Genomic DNA, 21,614 nt, shown 5'->3' with positions numbered 1-21,614 from the left:
CCTCCCATACTCTGTTATAAAGGCACAGCAGCTTAAAAAGTGCTCCCCTTCCCAAATGCTTTAGCATGACGTAGCATACCTGATCGTCCTGGCGATGTTGGTTTTGATCCATTTATGGCTCTCACCATCTCTGCCAGAGTAAAAGGTTCATCAATGTTATCATGTGTTCTTTCCCTCCTATCTAGCACACCTGGATGCTGGTTAATTCTACTCTCCCTTCTACTTCTTTCTTCTTCCGACAGCTTATCTGAACCATGAATCTTCACAAATGCTTTTTCCATTATCTCTGCTTTTTCCCTATTGGAGACCGCTGTTTCCTCGCCAGAAGTCAAAACTGGGTACTCCCATTCCCTTCTATCTCCTCCCATCCTCTTTATCATTCTCCATACCTCTCCCACAGGAGTAGTTCTTCCTATTTTATTGCAAAATTGTCTCCAACTCTCTTAGCTTGTCGTATTGTTCTTCTCACCACTGCTTGTGCTTTTTTGTATTGAATCAAATGCTGCATGTTGTGGGTTCTTCTGACGAGTCTAAATGCTTTGTTCCTGCTTTTAACTGCCTTGCCACAGTCCTCTGTCCACCACGGAACAAGTGTCTTACTTATCTGATTCTTACTCCTGGGTATAGCTCCATTGGCTGCCATAATAATTGCTGAAGTTACCTGCTTGTTTATGTCGTCTATGTCTCCAGAAATGTCAATCTTTGTCATTGTTCAATTCAATTCAATTCAGTTTATTTGTATCGCCCAATTTCACAAATTACAAATTTGTCTCGGAGTGCTTTACAATCTGTACACATAGACATCCCTGCCCCAAAACCTCGCATCGGACCAGGAAAAACTCCCAAATAACCCTTCAGGGGGAAAAAAGGGAAGAAACCTTCAGGAGAGCAACAGAGGAGGATCTCTCTCCAGGATGGACAGATGCAATAGATGTAATGTGTACAGAAGGACAGATTTAGAGTTAAAATACATTCAATGAATATGACAGAGTGTATGAATAGTTCATAGTAGGCATATTCCACGATGGAGACCTCCACGATCCATCAGGCAGATGGCGGTGGGGAGGAGGAGTGGGCGGAGTCTCAACAGTAGGCGGAGTCTCAACAGGACAGTGGCGTAGTCAGGAGCAGGAATTCCACGACCCAGACCTCAATGATCCATCAGGCAGATAGGATCTATGTCGTCTCATAGGGTCCGATGACCCCATGAGACGTGAAGTCAAAAGGACTCCGGGGAGAAAGCAGAGTTAGTAACGTGTGATTGAGAGATGAAAATTCATCCTTAAGGAGAGAAAAAAGAGGAGATAGGTACTCAGTGCATCCTAAAACGGCCCGCCACTGCCGTTATCATCCTTTCCATTACTTTACACATATTCGATGTTAGTGATATTGGTCTGTAGCTGGTGTGTTTAGATGGATCTTTGCCATGTTTTCTAATTGGGATCACTATTGCCTCCTTCCATACGCTCGGTAACTTTCCTTCCTCCCATACTCTGTTATAAAGGCACAGCAGCTTAAAAAGTGCTCCCCTTCCCAAATGCTTTAGCATGACGTAGCATACCTGATCGTCCCCTGGCGATGTTGGTTTTGATCCATTTATGGCTCTCACCATCTCTGCCAGAGTAAAAGGTTCATCAATGTTATCATGTGTTCTTTCCCTCCTATCTAGCACACCTGGATGCTGGTTAATTCTACTCTCCCTTCTACTTCTTTCTTCTTCCGACAGCTTATCTGAACCATGAATCTTCACAAATGCTTTTGCCATTATCTCTGCTTTTTCCCTATTGGAGACCGCTGTTTCCTCGCCAGAAGTCAAAACTGGGTACTCCCATTCCCTTCTATCTCCTCCCATCCTCTTTATCATTCTCCATACCTCTCCCACAGGAGTAGTTCTTCCTATTTTATTGCAAAATTGTCTCCAACTCTCTCTCTTAGCTTGTCGTATTGTTCTTCTCACCACTGCTTGTGCTTTTTTGTATTGAATCAAATGCTGCATGTTGTGGGTTCTTCTGACGAGTCTAAATGCTTTGTTCCTGCTTTTAACTGCCTTGCCACAGTCCTCTGTCCACCACGGAACAAGTGTCTTACTTATCTGATTCTTACTCCTGGGTATAGCTCCATTGGCTGCCATAATAATTGCTGAAGTTACCTGCTTGTTTATGTCGTCTATGTCTCGAGAAATGTCAATCTTTGTCATTGTTCAATTCAATTCAATTCAGTTTATTTGTATCGCCCAATTTCACAAATTACAAATTTGTCTCGGAGTGCTTTACAATCTGTACACATAGACATCCCTGCCCCAAAACCTCGCATCGGACCAGGAAAAACTCCCAAATAACCCTTCAGGGGGGAAGAAACCTTCAGGAGAGCAACAGAGGAGGATCCCTCTCCAGGATGGACAGGTGCAATAGATGTAATGTGTACAGAAGGACAGATTTAGAGTTAAAATACATTCAATGAATATGACAGAGTGTATGAATAGTTCATAGTAGGCATATTCCACGATGGAGACCTCCACGATCCATCAGGCAGATGGCGGTGGGGAGTAGGAGTGGGCGGAGTCTGAACAGTGGGCGGAGTCTCAACAGGACAGTGGCGTAGTCAGGAGCAGGAATTCCACGACCCAGACCTCGATGATCCATCAGGCAGATAGGATCTATGTCGTCTCATAGGGTCCGATGACCCCATGAGACGTGACGTCAAAAGGACTCCGGGGAGAAAGCAGAGTTAGTAACGTGTGATTGAGAGATGAAAATTCATCCTTAAGGAGAGAAAAAAGAGGAGATAGGTACTCAGTGCATCCTAAAACGTCCCCCGGCAGCTATAAGCCTATAGCAACATATCAAGGGGCTGGACCAGGTGAACCTGATTCAGCCCTAACTATAAGCTCTGTCAAAGAGGAAAGTCTTAAGTCTACTCTTAAATGAGGTGACTGTGTCTGCCTCCCGGACTGAAGGTGGAAGCTGGTTCCAGAGAAGAGGAGCTTGATAACTAAAGGCTCTGGCTCCCATTCTACTTTTTAAGACTCTAGGAACTACAAGTGGTCCCGCATTTAGTGAGCGCAGCTCTCTAGTGGGGCAATATGGTACTACAAGCTCCTTAAGATATGATGGTGCATCACCAATCAATGCTTTGTAGGTTAAGAGAAGAATTTTAAAAGTGATTCTTGATTTTATGGGTAGCCAGTGCAGAGCAGCTAGTGCAGGAGTGATGTGATCTCTTTTCTTAGTTTTAGTGAGAACACGAGCTGCAGCATTCTGGATCAACTGGACTTATTAGACTTATTAGAGCAGCCTGATAATAAGGAGTTGCAGTAATCCAGTCTCGAAGTAACGAATGCGTGAACCAATTTTTCTGCATCTTTTTGAGACAAGATGTGCCTGATTTTTGAAATATTACAGAGATGAAAGAATGCAGTCCTTGAGATTTGCTTTACATGGGAGTTAAAGGACAAGTCCCGATCAAAGATAACGTCAAGATTCTTTACAGTGGTGTTGGATGCCAGGGCAATGCCGTCTACAGAAACCACATCAACAGATAATTGATCTCTGAGGTGCTCAGGGCCGATTAAAATTACTTCGGTTTTGTCTGAGTTTAACATCAAGAAGTTGCAGGTCATCCATGTTTTTATGTCTTTAAGACATGCTTGAATTTTACCGAGTTGGTTGCTCTCCTCTGGTTTTATCGATAGATATAGTTGAGTATCATCTGCATAACAATGAAAGTTTATGGATGTTTCCTGATAATATTGCCCAAAGGAAGCATGTATAAGGTAAATAAAATTGGTCCAAGCACAGAACCTTGTGGAACTCCGAGATGCTGTAGAAGGACAGAATACCTGCTCTGTGATTCAGGTACACTCCTAATCTGGAGGACTGAGGACCAGAGACGGAACTATAGATTCTGTTGTGGCGAAAGTTATAACCGTTATTGTAACAATCTAAAACCCAAGATTTGTTATTCCATCCAAACACAGAATCATCCCCGACCTCTGTTCTGATGATATTCTTGAATGAGACGGCTACATGAACTCCTCCTCCTCTTCCTTCTCCTCCGCTCCACTCCAGCTCCCAGTAACCACGTCCAGTCAGACTCTCTCTACTCAGGACCTGCCAACATCTAGTGAACCTGTCTGGGTGACTAGAATATGACTGTTCTTTCCTCATAAATGATGCTTTTCTGTCCTCATTAGATAATGCCAGCCATGCGTGTACTGTGTTCGGATCCAGAGTGATTTCCTGTGAATACCTTAATAATTCAGCTCTGGTCTTGGGCTCTGCTTCATACAATAACACATCCACGTCAGTCACCGTCAGTAAGATATCTGTCCATTTCTTTCTCAGGACGTCCTGTAGTTTATCTCTGACTTCTGAAACAGCCGCCGTCACATCCTCAAAGTATCTCAGAGGACGGATGATGAAGCTGGATGAGTGTGTAGAGTCAGCGAGTGGTGACAGTGAGGGGTGGCTGAGTAGAAACGGCTTGAGATCCTGTGTGTGTGGCAGCAGCTTCAGCTCAGCCTCGTTCCTCTTCAGCTCAGTGATCTCCTGCTCCAGCTTCTCCTGAAGCTCTTTGACTCGACTCACTTCAGTTCTCTGCTGGGATCTGACCTGCTGCTTCACATCAGAGCATTTGTTCTCCATGAGACGGATCAGCTCAGTGAAGATCTTCTCAATTTCCTCAACTGTTTTATCAGAAGAGAGGTAGAGGGCCTCCACCTCCTGATAGAGCAGCTTCAGGTCTTTCTCTCGGTCCTGGATTCTCTGATGGATGTTGTGTCGAATCCCCTCCAGCTCTCTCTGCCTCCCGGTCTTTTCTGCTGCAGCTGAGACTGTGTTACAACCGTTCTGATAATCCATTAAGCAGAGGTAACAGATAACAGATACAATGTCGATCAGATCTTTTCTGCGCCATTTAACCTCACAAAAACAACGACTGTCTGAGTTTCCCTTCCTCCGAAGCGACTGTACTTTGAGCTCTGATCTAACAACATGTGTCTCTGCAGTGAACGGGGCCTGTCAGCTGCTGCACTTCACCGCCATCTTGGTTAAACCCATCTGTAAAACTGTAGATCTAAGGGAGGGAACAAGGTCAGATGTGAACAGAGTGGGGCTCCCTTTTCTGCAGAGGAGGAGGAAGAAGAGGGGAGGGGGTCATTAAAGCTTTGGGTCATTCCAGGAAGAATAGGGGGGGGGGGGGTTGGGCGTTAAAGCTTTGGTTCATTCCAGGAAGAAGAGGGGGTGGGGGCGCGGGGGGTTCATTCCAGGAAGACGAGAGGGGGGGGGGGGGGTTAAAACGTTGATTCATTCCAGGAAGAAGAGCAGCGCTGAGAATACAAACTTTGTTCCTCATTCACAAAGCTTTGCACTGAAATCAAACTCTGAGTTTGAACTCTTGAACTCATTTAGTCTGGTGCTTTGGGGGGAAACCGGCGAGCGGCGGCCACCGAGCTGTTACAGAGTCCATGACGTCATTGGTCAAGAGTCATTCAGTCAGTTTTTCCTCCTGAAACCACAAAGTCCAGAGTTCATGTTGAGAGCAGAGAACATTTGTTAGTCCGTCTCTGTGCTTTAAACTTTCCTCTAAAACATGTTTGCCACAGAGAAATAAGTGAGTTTGATATCACTTGTTGATTTTTACAACCACGAGTGTGTCTGTCTAAAAAGATTCATCACACACACTTACGGCACTCCGGCAGGGTTGAAACTTACATTTAAGTTTCATTTTTGGGGTTACGTTATCACGTGGCCTCTTGACATGTGTCAAGACTAAGACGCTGATTGTGAACCTCACACACCAACCCAGAACGCTCGGTCACAATGGGACTAAAACAATGACGACATCGTCTTGTTCTTGGGTTACAAGGAGGCCTAAGTGGTTCACTGTGTTCTTTACAGGTATATCATTAATATAAGTTATATTACTACTTTTTAAGACACATAACTCACATTTCATTCCATTCAGACAGAGACCTGAAGCTTTTTAAAACAAATCAATCATTTTGATTTTAGGATTCAGCTGTGAATCATTTTCCAAGAGTAAAGTGTGACTGCCAGTGAAACACGGGTTCACCAGCATGGAGACGGAATACCAGGTAAACCCAGATGACAGCGAGCTGCTGTCCCTCAGACACGAAGAGCGACTGACTACTGACCCCTAGCGGTGAAAACAGGTCAGTGCAGCAGAGTGTAAGGCCCAAACACTGAACCCTGAAAGGCTCACTGACGTCACCTATTAGGTGTTTGAGTGTGAGAGACTGCGGAGCTTAAATATAAGATTGTTAACTGCATGACTGCTGCTATTGAGGATGTGTGTGAATGTATTTCTATAGAGATTTTCATGAAGAAAAAGACAAATCTGATTGTTAGTTGTGTATACAGAGCTCCCAGCTCCAGTATAGAGAAGTTCAAGGATTGATGGAAGGTATGTTTACAAACACTGAGCAGAAAGTCACTTTCATTTGTGGTGATTACAATATTGATTTATTAAATCCAAATAAACTATTATCGATTGATGAATATACTGCGACAATGTACAGTATGAGCTTATACCCTATCATTACTAAACCCAGTAGAATAACATCTCAATCAGCAACAATTATAAATAATATATTTACTAATAATATGGAAGATAATTTAATGAGTGGGTTACTTATAAATTATATAAGTGACCACCTACCAGTGTTTGATATCTATGATTGTGAACATAAAATGATGAAGGATGAAAGTATAACAAGACAGAGGAGAGTAAGAACAGAAGTTACCCTTGATGCATTTAGAAGGGAATTGCTGGGACAAGACTGGAGAACTGTTTATGAAACAGTGGATGTAAACTCTGCATATGACTCTTTCTTGGATATTTTGTTATCAATATATGATAGAAGCCAGTGGCGGCTGGTGAATTTTTTTTGGGGGTGGGCGCAGTTTAAACAGCACTCAACAATGAGAAGAAAAGAGGTTTTGAGTAGAATATTGTAAAAAACAAAGCTTTATTTCAAGAACACATCGTGCTCAACACTGTCCAATAACAACTATCAACACATTGTAACTTTGGGCATGAGAGGTTCAGAGCAGCTTTAAGAAACATTGGGTTGGGTTTCAGAGGTTTGCAAAATAAAAGAGTTTCACCCTCACATGAAAGAGGTTCAGAGCAGAATAGAGTCAGAAAGAGATGCAGCACATGTTACATTGGGTGTTTGACAGAGTAGACCCACTATGTGTAAAGAAAAGTAGCCCTCTGTAACGTAATTCATTATTGAACCGCCTGGAAGAGTTTATACAATAATCCGAGTCTGCTATAGTTCTCTCCTTTAGGGAGACGTTTATTCACTGATCAAAAGCAAAGTACAAATGCCCACCTGCGATTGCAATCACACGGGGAGCTCTCCTCAACATTCCTGCCTAGCCCCAGGACCCCACGCCCTTTTATCACTTTCCAGATTTCATCCCTTCCCCCCAGATCTCGTCACAGGAGCATATTCCATCCCCCTTACCCCGGTGTGGGGGCTGTCTGTTCGCCGTGCGTCCCTCTTGGTATGTGTAAATATTGATAACAGGTGTGAATGTTGAATACGGTCAGGCGTGTAGCTATCCTTGAGCGGCAGACACAATATCTCGGTCTGCTTACAGGCAAAGTGCCGTCTCTTCTGATGTTTTGCCGGAACCTAGACATTACGGTCCCTTCAATAAATCAGATTAATATTAACAATCCCCATTTTTACATAATTCATTATGTAACTCAATCTTAATCTAAATCTAGAAGAACTGGCTCGATCAGTGACATGCTGGAGATCTGCACATTTTAAGTAGAAATAGGTGTAATTAAATCAGTACAGAGTGGAAATCTCTAACAACAATGAGACTAAATAAGTGTAGTGTGCTGTCAGTACAGAGTGGAAATCTCAACATTAAAAAATAGAAATAGGTGTAATTAAATCAGTACAGAGTGGAAATCTCTAACACCAATGAGACTAAATAAGTGTAGTGTGCTGTCAGTACAGAGTGGAAATCTCAACATTAAAAAATAGAAATAGGTGTAATTACATCAGTACAGAGTGGAAATCTCTAACAACAATAAGACTAAATAAGTGTAGTGTGCTGTCAGTACAGAGTGGAAATCTCAACATTATAAAATAGAAATAGGTGTAATTACATCAGTACAGAGTGGAAATCTCTAACAACAATAAGACTAAATAAGTGTAGTGTGCTGTCAGTACAGAGTGGAAATCTCAACATTAACAAATAGAAATAGGGGTAATTTGCTATCCAAAAACTTGATAGATCTCATAAAAAGCTAAGCTGGACCCTCTTATATCCAGGATCTTTATATTCCTCGTACTAGAGAACCGTTGTCTCTAGGTTGTTGTAACCCTCTCTCTACTGGATATTCCTCTAAGCACATAGTATGCTAATATACACACAGAATGAAAAACCTCCCTACCATAACAGTATCACGCCTCTTTAAGTGTGTGCTTGTGTGCACTATATGGGATATGGTCAAACCTTAGCAAGTTATGTGTACAGGATGGGAGCGTCCAATTCGAGTTCTTCCTCGGATCCATCGCCGTTGATACTTAGCTGCTCACCATCGTCTTCATCCTCTCCATCCTTCTCCAGCAACCGCACCTTCTCTGCTAAGAGGGCCATCTGATAGGACTGGGGCAATTTGGAGTCCACAGCGGTGGTGATACACTTCAGGCATAACTGTCTGATACAGGGGATGCAACAACATCCGCATAAAGCCAGCACTACTACCCCTACGACTACGGAGAGGATTACAGAGATGATTACGCCTTTCCACTTCCCAAACATATTGTTTAGCCAGTTATTAAAGGGGGTTACCTTGCCTGAGTGTTCTGCCAATTCAAGGGACAGCGCTTTGAGACCCTCTAGGGCCTTGGTGAAAGATCCATCCGGGGCTGTGTTATTTGGGATGTAGGTACAACAACTTTGGCCAAAAATTGAGCACACTCCTCCATCTTTTGCTAACAGCATATCGAGTGCCAACCTGTTCTGATACGTCATTATTGAGGTGGCAGACAGCTGCTCATGCACTCCAGCGAAGGCGTCACGGGTCATGTTAGTCAGACGCTGGATGTTGAAGTGCACATAGTTTAAGCGGTCAACATTTTTGTTTATGGTTATCCATGGGATCACTGATTCGAAACCTGCTGCTATCTGGTTTATTAATTTATACTCGTTTGGCACCCCTCTGGGTATTCCGATGGCGTCAAAATAGATGGGAGAGCCAGCGTGCAGGTCAAAACTCCTCTTCTTCCTATCCAGGGGACCCGGGGTTTTTACATAACTGGCAAGCTCCTGGGCTCCTAGGGGGATTACTCGGATCTGGACTATTAGTGAGACTGAGGTACAGGTTCCTTGCCAGTCCTTGGGGAGGACATTCAACAATCGTCTTCCCCCACAGAACCAGTATATGTCTGATCTAGAGTACCGCAGTCTAGTTATCTTATCCCAACTTGTTACACTCCTCTTACTGCTGCACCAGTCTCCGGGTAGATCACCTAATCGTATCCCGGTCGCACTAGTCCTAGTTAGGCATGAATAGTTATTTTTAATCGGGGTGAAGATTGGTGGTAGAGCCGTCGCCGGGGAGCCAGGGAAATATTTCTCCCATTCAATGCAATCGTTACCCGGGTTCTCATTTATATGGAGGTCTAAAAGACAGTCCAGGTCCTCTGGTCGGCTTAGTACTGATGGTACAGTCCATGAACTGGGCCTTGGGTTGGCACAAGCGACGCAGTCTGTTGCGTTTGACCCGTGTGCTGCAGTTGTTATCCACTTCATCCAGTAATTAGTAAGATCGAACCCGGTCTCTACAGCTAATTTATCCTCAAAGGTGAAGTTTTTCAGCTCCACCCGCTGTACTCCACCTGGGGAGTCGTTCCCTGTATCTGAGCCTGAGATTACTGTTACATTATCGAGCGGTAGTATGGTAATTCTTAGTGTACCCATTGGGTCCCTCCCGATCGTATCCACCCCCACCACTAAGGAAAACGTGCTTTTTACCTCGTTAAAGAATGGGGATTCTCTTAGGTCTGTTATGGTGATGAGGAGTGGGTTGCAGCCTTCTGATGTGGTGATCGCCTGACCTCTAATTAGACTAATTTTCCCCTGAAATTTACTCCAATGATCTCCCTGCCGGACCCACCCCCCTGGTCTCGAAGTCCAGTACACATATGTCCAGTTTGGGCACCAACGGGGGCTGACCGGTTCTCCCCAGGGGAGGATGCACATGTAGACGTCATAACCCCTCCACCCCAGTTGGTCGCTCCCACAGTTGATGATGCTACACAGATCTACCTGGAAAGCCTGCGATCCAGACTCATTCTTGACATATAGGACCGGGTTTAGGGTTGGCGGCACACTTCTCTCCGCTCGCAGTGGAGACTTGATGCCGGGCCGAGGGGAGAGGGTGGTGGTTCTATTCTCAGGCTGGTCCAGGTTCTTCCTCTGCTCCCACCACATGAAAGGGAGCCCCGCTGCAAGACATATCATGAGAAGGACCCATAGGACAGCTTTTGTGTCGCATCCTAGTGCGGTTCTCATTGTTGCGGTCGTGAGTATTTCTAATCCTGGATCTACTTTTATTATGGAAAGCTAGGACTGTTTAACCGCTAATGTTGTGGTTCAATGTTCATTTCTTGCTTCTTAGGCAATATCTTGGCTCTTCCTCCTCCTCCAAAATGTTCCCCTTTTCTTCTGGTGCTGCTACCTCCTGGCGGCTGTTGACTTCTTTTAACTCACTCCTGACCAGGGTCAATGTTCTGTCTTTCGGGGTCAGAGCTCGGGCACAATGCGTCTTGTGTATCCAATTACTTATCTTATCTTCTTTCAACCACACCTTTACACAGTGTGAGGTTACCTCCGCCACCTTGTATGGACCTTCCCAGCGGGGAGCCGTCCAGTTGAATTTTGCCACTTTCCTCAGGACCCAGTCCTCCACTTCCACTGGAGCAGCGTCTCCTTTTTCTTCCGTGGACAGGATCTCCGTCACCTGTTGGGAGATACTCATGACAGCGTTATTCAACTTCCTCATGTACTCTGAGATTTCCATATGCTGGTGTTGCAACTGGCTGACTGTGGTTGGCAAGGTAGATGTCAGTGGGCATGGCATTTTCCTACCCGTAAGTACTTCATGGGGACTTATTCCCAACTTAGAGTTTGGACTTGACCTAATCCCATACAGTACTATTGGGAGGGCCTCAACCCAGCTCAACTTAGTTTCTGCGCATACTTTCCCTAGTCCCTCTTTTATGGTCCTGTTTGCCCTCTCTACAAGTCCCTGGGATGCCGGATGATACACTGCTCCAAACTTGTGAGTGATGCCGAAGGTTGTCTCTATCTCTTGTAGTTCTGAATTGGAGAAATGTGAACCATTGTCTGATCTGATTACCTCTGGAATGCCAAACCGAGGTATGAGTTCTCTAGTTAACCACTTTACCACCTCTGCTGCCCTCTCTGACTTTGTGGGGATAGCTTCTACCCACCGGGAGAAAGGATCCACACATACCAACAGATACCTCTTTCTCTCGACACGGTTCCCAATTCCCATGTCTGTGAAATCGATGACTACTTCCTTCCAGGGGGCCGTTGGAGCAGGGAAACTTCCTAACCCCGCTCTCAGAGCTGCCTTGGGGTTATGTTTGCAACATATTTCACAGGTCTGAACGTAGTATTTAGTTATTTCTCTCATGAATGGATGCCACCAGTTCTGAGTAAGCAATGTCATCATTTTCCCACTTGCACCATGTCCTCTGCTATGTGCTTCCTGACACAACATGTTCAACAGACCTGCCGGGGCTACAACTTTCCCTTCATGGCTTCTCCATATCCCCACCTCGTCTTGGCTCGCCCCCTTCTCTATCCAAGCCTGTTTCTCTGTGGGTGTCGCCCCCTCTTGCACCCTTTTAATGTGGTCTGAGTCTAGCCTGTCCTTCTCTGGTACTTCCTTTCCCTGCATCATCTGGTTCTTGGGTCGGTACCCTGCTGTACCCTTAGCCGCTAGATCTGCTGCGTTGTTCCCCATCACTACCTCAGATGTCGCTGTCTGATGTCCCTTGCACTTCATCACTGCTACCTGCTTTGGTTCTTTTAGGGCATGATAGAGGTCCAGCAAAGGTCGTAGATGTTTCACTGGAGAACCATTACTAGTCACAAAACCTTTTCGTCTCCAATGGCATAGGTCTATGTGTACTGCTTGTAGGGTATATGCTGAATCTGAATAGATATTCACTCTGTTTCCCTTTGCTGCCTTGCATGCTTCTGTTAGTGCCACTAACTCTGCTGCCTGTGCTGATGCTGGCTGTGGAACTATGCCTGTTCTTACTATCTCCCAGCCCTCACTCGCTCTTCTGACTACCGCATACGACGCCACTATCTCTCGAGCTAGTGTCTGATGGCTATGTCCGTCGCAGTAGTAGGTGTCGTCTGGTTCAGTCAGTGGCTCTTTCTCTAAGGTCTGGTGTAACTTCATTTCACGGTCCGTTGCGTCTTCACACACATGCTCGTCCCCATTACCCATCTGTGTGGCCATGTTTTTAGCTGAGGCCTCGTAGTGTATGTGTGTCTTTGTCAAAAGGTTTTGCAGAGTAGTCTGCCTCGCCGCGGAGAGTGTGAAAGCGTTCGACTGTAGAAACGCCACCACTCCGTGTGTGGAATGTACAACAGTCTGGTGCTCCATCGTTAGATGGGCTGTTTTCATCAGTGCTTTTCCTATCGCCGCTACGTGTCTGACACATGTAGGGTGCCCTATCTCCACCTTGTCTATCTTCCCACTGTAGTACATCAAAATCCTTCTATCTGTACCCCCCTCCCCCTTTTGAAATAGGACAGAATTCACAAATCCGTCCTTTTCATCAACATCGAGGTGAAATGGCTTCGAATAATCAGGTGCGTGCAACGTGGTCGCGCTGGCCATGGCCTGTTTAGTGGCTATGAATGCGGCGTCTGCCTCTTGAGTCCATACCAACGGCTTTGAGTAATTTTTATATCCCGCGCCCTGTATCAGTCCTCTCAACGGGGACACTTGCTCGGAAAAATTAGCAATGAAATTTTTACTCCAGGTCACCAAACCCAAAAATTTCATCATCTCTCTTACTGTCACTGGCTTTGTGTGCTGCAAAATTGATGATTTCTGTTCTTCAGTCATAGCTTGCCCTGTCTTAGCCACTACTCTACCCAAGAAAGTTACTCTCTGCCTCCCAATCTGCAACTTCGACTTTGAGACCTTGAATCCATTTACCTGTAGCCAACTCAAAACCACCTTTGTTGCCTCCATAATTGACTCTGAACTGGTTCCCGCTAGCAAAATGTCATCAACATATTGTAACAGCACCACTCCAGCTGGTAATTCTATCTTTGACAGAATGTTCTTGAGCACATAGTTAAAAATGGAAGGTGAGTCTAGATAGCCCTGTGGCAGGCGTGTGTAGGTGTACTGCTTTCCCTGATAGGAAAATGCAAATATCTGTCTCGAATTTTCAGCCAGCGGAACACAGAAAAAAGCATTTGCCAAGTCAATGCAGGTGAACCATGTCTTGTCTGGACCCACAGCATTCAACATTGTGTATGGGTTTGGAGTATCATAGTGAGTCGGCACTATGACCTTATTGATCGGTCTTAAATCATGAACCATTCTGTAGTCTGGTTTTCCAGGTTTAGGGACCGGATTAATAGGTGTATTCCAGGGAGACCACGTCCTCTCCAATACACCTGCCGTCAACAGCCCTTCAATTGTTTTAGAAATTCCTACCGTTTGTTCTATCCTTAATGGACCCGCCTGTTGCGGATAATAAGGTTGTGGGAACTGGGCTTGAGGTGGTGCTAATGCTGCTTGCTGTGGCTGTTGATAGACCAGTGCATATGGATCCGGCGGAGGGGCTGGACACGGATTGTGTGGGACGTAAGGTCCAGGTGACTGTGCTGGTGCCTGCTGCACCGTGTTTTGTGGCATCTGCTTAGCTTCTGTTTTCGCTCTGTTCACGCTTTCTCTGCTTTCTTTTAGCTGTGTTTTCATTAACTGCAACTGTAGGTTATTTAGTTCTGTTTTGTCCTTATCCCAACTCTCTTTATTGCAATCCACGTGGTGCCCCACATGAGCTGCCCAACTGTTAAAGTTCTTACTTGCTAGCCCTACCGTCCCTTTCAGTTGTGTTTTTATGTTATCAGGTACCGATGCCTCTATGGACCCTCTAAACAACAGTTCAGTGTTCGTGTCGACCATGGGGTCCTCACCCAGTTTGGTGTTCCACAACTCTCATATCCTCCCCAAATATGCTGCCCCTCCCTCACCATCCAATGGTGGCACAACTGTAAGGTCCATGGTCTCCACCTTCACAGGGTACCTAAACCTGAGCTGAGGCCACAAATCACTCACCCAGTCTGCTAATGGAGCTCCATCATGTACATTTGTTGTATCCGCCATCCGTTCCACTTGCTGCAGGTCCGCTAAAGAGGCGCAGGCTACAAAAATTCTTCTAAAGTCCCCTACCCCTGGGACACTTCCTGCACATTGCCCCAAAAAACCTCGGATCCACGCTGCCCCCCCCTTCTCAATTTTAGGTAGTTTATCTTTTAGCATGGTCACATCTGACAGGGCAAGGGGCGAGTATGTTGTCTTCTCATGGCCATTCGCTCCCACTGCAGTCAGAAGTGGAAATTGTTGTTGTGGTCGCCTGTGTGTGGAGTCAGTCCTTCTTTTAGTCGTTGGTGGTTTCATGTTATTACATTGGTGCACATTTGCTCCAACTTTGTCCAGTCTTTGGTAATATCTGTGTCCGTAGTTCCCTAAACCTTCTGACCGTGGTGGTGGCATCACCATCCTACACCTCTCTTCTCTCCTTAATCTAACTTGCTCTGCATCTTTTTCTGATAAGTCCTCTCCACTTCCCTCAGCACTCTCGTCACCATCGATTGCCTCATTTAGCTCCGTAGTGACCCTTCGCTCATTTAATATTGCAATTAGTTCCTCCCCTGTTGTCTTTATCCTGTCTGAGGTCGTCCCCCTGGATCCTCCACTGGTTCTTGGACTCACTACATCCCTTCGCCTAGAGTCGTTAACCCCCCTTAAAGTCCGGTTTGTTGCCCTTGTGGACAAGTCAGCTGATTCTGTTGTAAAGTCAGTGTTATCCCTCTCCAGATGGCTCAATGTTTCTGTCAGGTAATCTTTGATCGCTGTCTCATTATTTGGCGGTTGGGCTGTGACTTGTACCAACCCCTTCTGAATGAACAACACTTGTGTCTCTCCTGGTTCTGTTGCTTTTCCTGGCTGTAATGGCATCTGATGTGTCTGCATGACACCATCATGGAGTGGGGACCTTGGGTCAAAGTCTTGCATCCATACTCAGCCCCTGAGGACCAAATACACTGCACCCACAATACGAGAAAGAGTGTCCGGAAGGCACAATGGGACATTCATTGCTGAAAGCTTATCAGAAGGTTGCGTGTTCAAATCACGTCGGGGTCACCAAATTGTAACGTAATTCATTATTGAACCGCCTGGAAGAGCTTATACAATAATCCGAGTCTGCTATAGTTCTCTCCTTTAGGGAGACGTTTATTCACTGATCAAAAGCAAAGTACAAATGCCCACCTGCGATTGCAATCACATGGGGAGCTCTCCTCAACATACCTGACTAGCCCCAGGACCCCACCCCCTTTTATCCCTTCCCAGATTTCATCCCTTCCCCCCAGATCTCGTCACAGGAGCATATTCCATCCCCCTTACCCCGGTGTGGGGGCTGTCTGTTCGCCGTGCGTCCCTCTCGGTATGTGTAAATATTGATAACAGGTGTGGATGTTGAATACGGTCAGGCGTGTAGCTATCCTTGAGCGGCAGACACAATATCTCTGTCTGCTTACAGGCAAAGTGCCGTCTCTTCTGATGTTTTGCCGGAACCTAGACATTACGGTCCCTTCAATAAATCAGATTAATATTAACACCCTCCTCTCTTTAAAGTTGGCAAACGTCTCAATAACTCTCTGGTTGAAGTCAATCATGTCTGTAACCTGCCTGTTTCCATTATTCTTGAGGGAATGTGTCTGTTTTTCAGAACTTCTTCGTTGTGTTTTCGATGCCAGTTCGGTCTCCTTCTGCTGCTCTGCTCTGCAAACAGGGTTAGCTTCATGCTGTTAGCGAGTTAGCTCCATGCTCTTAGCTAGATAACTGCGGCAAGATTCGTGCTCTACACTTGTCTGCAGCTCTTTAGATCCCTCACCCCGTTGTAGTCCAGAGAGTTTCAGTCACAGGACTTTGGAACGACAGACAGGGGAAACTAAACAGCGCATTACTCACTGAGCCTCCAGCTGACCAGCTCCGTTAGCAACCTGCTCGCGTAGCTCCGTGGAGCTCTCTGGGCTGAGGGAACGATACCGGTCTCTGATCTGCCGAATAGTCTAATCACGTGAAATAATAAAACAATGTCATTGGCCATTTTTGTGCCCCAAGATTCACGTTTCATCCGCCAATGAGAAGCCGTCCTTGCCGAAACGACTGAAATGTTTGCTCGCTCCCGCACACACACGTTTGGCCGGTGTCCCGAAAATGGGGCGGGGCTTCTCGCCGTGATAATGAGTGGCGATATATTATATTTTTTCACATTAACTTAAGTGGTTGTTGACAGGCTGACGGTCTCCCACACATATTTAGCGCGTCAACGCGGTATATTTACTATTTAAATGATTTGGCATATAATGTTTTTTGACAGGATGTATTTTATTTTTTTCTTCTTCTTTTTTTTTCTTCATCTCAACATTTTAAGAGGGGCGGCGCCCTAGCGCCCTCTATGGACGCACCGCCACTGATAGAAGCTGTCCAATGCGACAACGCAATAAGAAAATCAATAGCTCTGTTTAAACCATGGATCACAAAGGGCTTGTTGAATCCCTGTAAAAAAAAGAACACCGTGTCCAAAACAATTATAAAAGATAGAACTAGAGAAAAAGAAATGAAATATAAAAGATATAAAAATATATTAACTGATATTATTAGGGGGCTGCACGGTGGTGTAGTGGCTAGCACTGTTGCCTCACAGCAAGAGGGCCGCGGGTTCAATTCCCGGTCGAGGCGGTCCTTCTGTGTGGAGTTTGCATGTTCTCCCCGTGGCAGCGTGGGTTCCCTCCGGGTTCTCCGGCTTCCTCCCACAGTCCAAAGACATGCCGTCAGGTTAATTGATCTCTAAATTGCCCATAGGTGTGAATGTGAGAGTGAATGGTTGTATGTCTCTATATGTGCCCTCGATGGACTGGCGGCCTGTCCAGGGTGTCCCCCGCCTTTGCCCTATGTCAGCTGGGATCGGCTCCAGCGCCCCCGCGACCCTAATGAGGATAAGCGGTATTGATAATGGATGGATGGATGGATGATATTATTAGAAAATGTAAGAAGGATTACTACAATTTAATGTTAGAAAAGAATAACAATAATATCAGGGGCACATGGAACATACTAAACTCAGTCATTATGAAAAAAAAATAGCTCCAGCTTTTCTGAGTATTTTATAGATAACTATAGGACAATCACTGACAAGAAGGAGGTGGTGGAGGGCTTCAACAACTTATTTGTGAATGTGGGGCCCAAACTGGCAAAAGAAATAAACCCTCCACAAGGAGGAGGTGCTGAAATATTCTATGGAGAAAGAAATCCAGATACTATCTATTTGAGAGGTACAGATAAAAATTAAATTATTAACGTTGTTCACAAGTTTAAGAACAAAACATCTCTGGATTGGAATGGTATCGACATGACTTTAATAAAACAAGTAATTGACACTATAGTAGACCCTCTAACTTTCATCTGTAATCTATCGTTCGACTTGGGATGCTTTCCCAGTAATATGAAAACGGCTAAAGTGATTCCATTACACAAAGCTGGAGAAAAACACCTATTTACTAACTACAGGCCAGTTTCACTGCTCTCCCAGTTCTCTTAAATTCTCGAACGCTCTTTGTTGTGCGGTTGGACAGCTTCGTTGACAAATATTCAGTAGGTGTTTTTGTCGATCTAAAGAAAGCGTTTGACACAATTGATCATGGTATTTTAATACATAAACTGGAAAGGTATGGGATTAGAGGGGTAGGGCTAAATTGGTTAAAAAGTTACATTGAAAACAGAAAACAGTTTGTTCAGATGGGAGTATAGGTCTCCACTCTTAGATATTATATGTGGTGTTCCGCAGGGGTCAATTCTTGGACCGAAATTATTTGTACTGTACATCAATGACATATGCAATGTTTCTAAAATACTGAATTATGTTATTTTTGCTGATGACACCAATGTATTCTGTGCTGGGGAGAACCTTCAGCAGCTGTTGGAGGTTGTCACGGCAGAATTGAGTAAGCTAAAGTTGTGGTTCAATGTCAATAAATTCTCAGTAAACATAAAAAAAACAAATGTTATGGTTTTTGGTAATAAAAATATACATCCGAATACTCCGGTAGAATTAATGTCGGATAGTGTTATGCTGGAAAGAGTTTTCGAGAACATATTTTTAGGCGTGATAATCGACCACAACTTTAGCTGGAAACCACATATCAAGTATGTCAGGTCCAAGTTAGCACGAACTGTTGGGATATTATGCAAAACAAGGCACATACTAAACTATAAATCATTGCAGACATTATATTACACTCTCGTTCTACCATACATGACATATTGTGTTGAAGTGTGGGGGAACACCTACAAAAGCACCCTACAGCCATTATGCATCATGAAAAAGAGAGCAATCAGAATAGTAAATAATGTAGGATATCTTGAGCACACCAATTCACTGTTCTTAAAATCACATACACTGAAACTTAGGGATATAGTAGAGTTCAAAACAGCACAAATTCTGTACAAAGCTAAACATAATTCACTTCCTGGCAATATTCTAAAGATTTTTAGAGATGGAGAAGGAGAGTATGAACTAAGAGGGAGATGGAATTTCAAACAACCAATTGTTCATACAACTCTAAAAAGCATGTGCACATCTGTCTGTGGGGTGAAACAGTGGAATATTTTAACTGATGACATCAAGGAAAGTAAGAATCTGGTGATATTCAAAAACATTTTTAAAGACATGACTCTGGACAAGTATAGACGTATCAGCATTGATGAAGCATCATAAGTAACGGTTAATGTGGACAAGTTTTTTTGTTTTTGTTAATTGTTTTATGTATATGTTTGTGTGTGTGTATTTATGTGTGTGTGTGGTGTATGTATGTGTGTGTGTGTATATGTTTATATGGGTGTGTGAATTTGTATGTATGTGTATGTATGTGCATGTGTTTATGTATATATGTTTATGTATATATATGTATATATCAGTGGCGGCTGATGACATTTTTTTTGGGGGGGGCGCAGTTGGGCGACGTGGTTTAAATATCACTCAACAATGAGAAGAAGAGAGGTTTTGAGTAGAATATTGTAAAAAACAAAGCTTTATTTCAAGAACACAGCGTGCTCAACACTGTCCAACAACAACTATCAACACACTGTAACTTTGGGCATGAGAGGTTCAGAGCAGCTTTAAGGAACATTGGGTTGGGTTTCAGAGGTTTGCAAAATAAAAGAGTTTCACCCTCACATGAAAGAGGTTCAGAGCAGATGTAACTGATGTGGAACGGGCATGGAAGAAGTCGGCTCAGATGGTGGATTTTCCCAGCACTTATTTATTCTGCAGAAGACAACAGAACACACACATTTGCCTTCTGATTTGTCTCTGCACTTCCACTTCCCTCAGCAATAAAAAAAACGTTGTCCATGGAAGACAGGACCACATTAAATCTAAATAATAACAATTCTCATCAAAAACCATGACATGTAACATACAAGGGAAAACAGAGACCCTAATGGACAAAATAAATAACTACATGAGCTAGAAAGTGGCTCAATGAAACCGCCACCAAACGTATATTTTGACAGTCTAAATGACACGACAGCTGGGCCGGGATCGTATTAACATTCCATTACTGTATGTAACATAAACGGTTAATTTTTATTAAAGAATATAGCCAAAATAGTGCAAAATCGTTTTTCACTCAACTCACCCTCGGCAATATAAAACCATTGTGACGGAAAGACGGACTCAGGAGCAGGAAGTGCAACAGATGGAAAGCAATTTCCGCAGGAAACAGATTTTTAAAAATAACGCTAAATAAAAATAGCTCATTAAAATAAAATTCATAAACACTCAATAATATCGTTGAACAACAAACAAAAATAAAATACAATACATTGAAAACAAGAAATGACAGAGTGCATTTCTAACTGTTTGACAGAGTAGACCCACTATATGTAAAGAAAAGTAGCCTCCTCTCTTTAACCCTTGTGTTGCCTTAAGGTCATTTTGACCCGAATCAATATTACACCCTCCCCCCGCCTTTGGGTCATTTTGACCCGATTCAATGTTTCACCCTCCTGTTACCTTTATATTTACTAACATATTTTACCCTTTGGGTTCAATTTGGCCAGCAATTAAAACCTCCAGAAAATTATTAAATTATTATTGTTTCCCAAGTTTAAGTGTGAGGCACTTTGTTTGTTTGTTGACCCGAAGAACACCGACATTAAACATTAGATAGGGTCAAATTAATCCTAAAGCGGGGAGGGTGTATTGATCAAATGACCCTAAGGCAACACAAGGGTTAAAGTGGTCAAACTTCTCAATAACTCTGGTTAAAGTCAATCATGTCTGTAACCAGCCTGTTTCCATTATTCTGGAGGGAATGTGTCTGTTTTTCAGAACTTCTTCGTTGTGTTTTCGATGCCAGTTCGGTCTGCAAACAGGGTTAGCTTCATGCTGTTAGCGAGTTAGCTCCATGTTCTTAGCTAAATAACTGTGGCAAGATTCGTGCTTTACACTTGTCTGAAGCTCTGTAGATCCCTCACCCCATTGTAGTCCAGAGAGTTTCCGTCCCAGGACTTTGGAAAACAGACAGGGGAAACAAAAAAACAAATTACTCATGGAGCATTCAGCTAACCAGCTCCGGTTAGCATATAGGCTTGAGGAGAATCTCCGGGTGTACGTCCTCCAGCGGTCAGCGCTTTGCTGCAGAATTTTTCAATCCGGATGTTCGGGTCCCAACTCTTTCAGCCTCTTCTTGTCAATATCTGACCGTCGATTGAAAGGTGTTTGGTGTAGAGATACCAGAGTTTTCAGTCGCCGACGCCATACTAACATAAAGCTTCTGCTAGCTATGTTGCTCGCGTACCTCCGTGGAGCTCTGGGTAGCAGGGTTGCCAGGTCTGTGTGACACAACCAGCCCAAAAACCAGCCCAATATCAGAACTCAAAATATGCCCGTGCCAAACCATATACACTGCTTTTAAAGTCCAACAGCATTGCTATCATTGCCAAATGTATTGTAATATCTACAAAGTAACAACATATGTTTAGTTTGCCAGCATTAAAAGCAGTTTTCCTCAAGTTATTTCACCTAGGTCCTAAAATGGCCTTGTGTAATTAGATACAGTATATTATCATAAATAAAATTTGTGTACGTGCTGATCTGGAGTCAGTTTGGTAGGATTTGGGTATGAATAAATTATTTCATTTAAAATATGGATTTTCATTTAAAGATATTCATGTAATTTGCATGCAAAATAGGTCTCTGTGAACCA

The 21,614-nt window shown here is 44.0% G+C and overlaps 1 protein-coding gene and 1 long non-coding RNA gene across 2 annotated transcripts in view; one reads left to right on the top strand and one right to left on the bottom strand.

Annotated features, from left to right (window-relative positions):
* The window catches only part of LOC130201668 (gastrula zinc finger protein XlCGF57.1-like), a 96,395-nt gene that overhangs the window by 40,959 nt on the left and 33,822 nt on the right, over positions 1-21,614 (top strand). The gene's annotated exons all lie outside the window — the stretch shown is intronic.
* On the bottom strand, positions 19,416-20,305 carry LOC130201670 (uncharacterized). The gene is made up of 2 exons (XR_008833226.1): positions 20,043-20,305; positions 19,416-19,669 (listed from the first exon to the last, which is right to left on the bottom strand). It is a non-coding gene; the product is annotated as an uncharacterized LOC130201670 (long non-coding RNA).

The sequence above is a fragment of the Pseudoliparis swirei genome, chromosome 11, assembly GCF_029220125.1.
Source record: "Pseudoliparis swirei isolate HS2019 ecotype Mariana Trench chromosome 11, NWPU_hadal_v1, whole genome shotgun sequence".
NCBI classification, from domain to species: Eukaryota; Metazoa; Chordata; class Actinopteri; order Perciformes; family Liparidae; genus Pseudoliparis; species Pseudoliparis swirei.
This window is presented reverse-complemented; position numbering and strand designations above follow the sequence as displayed.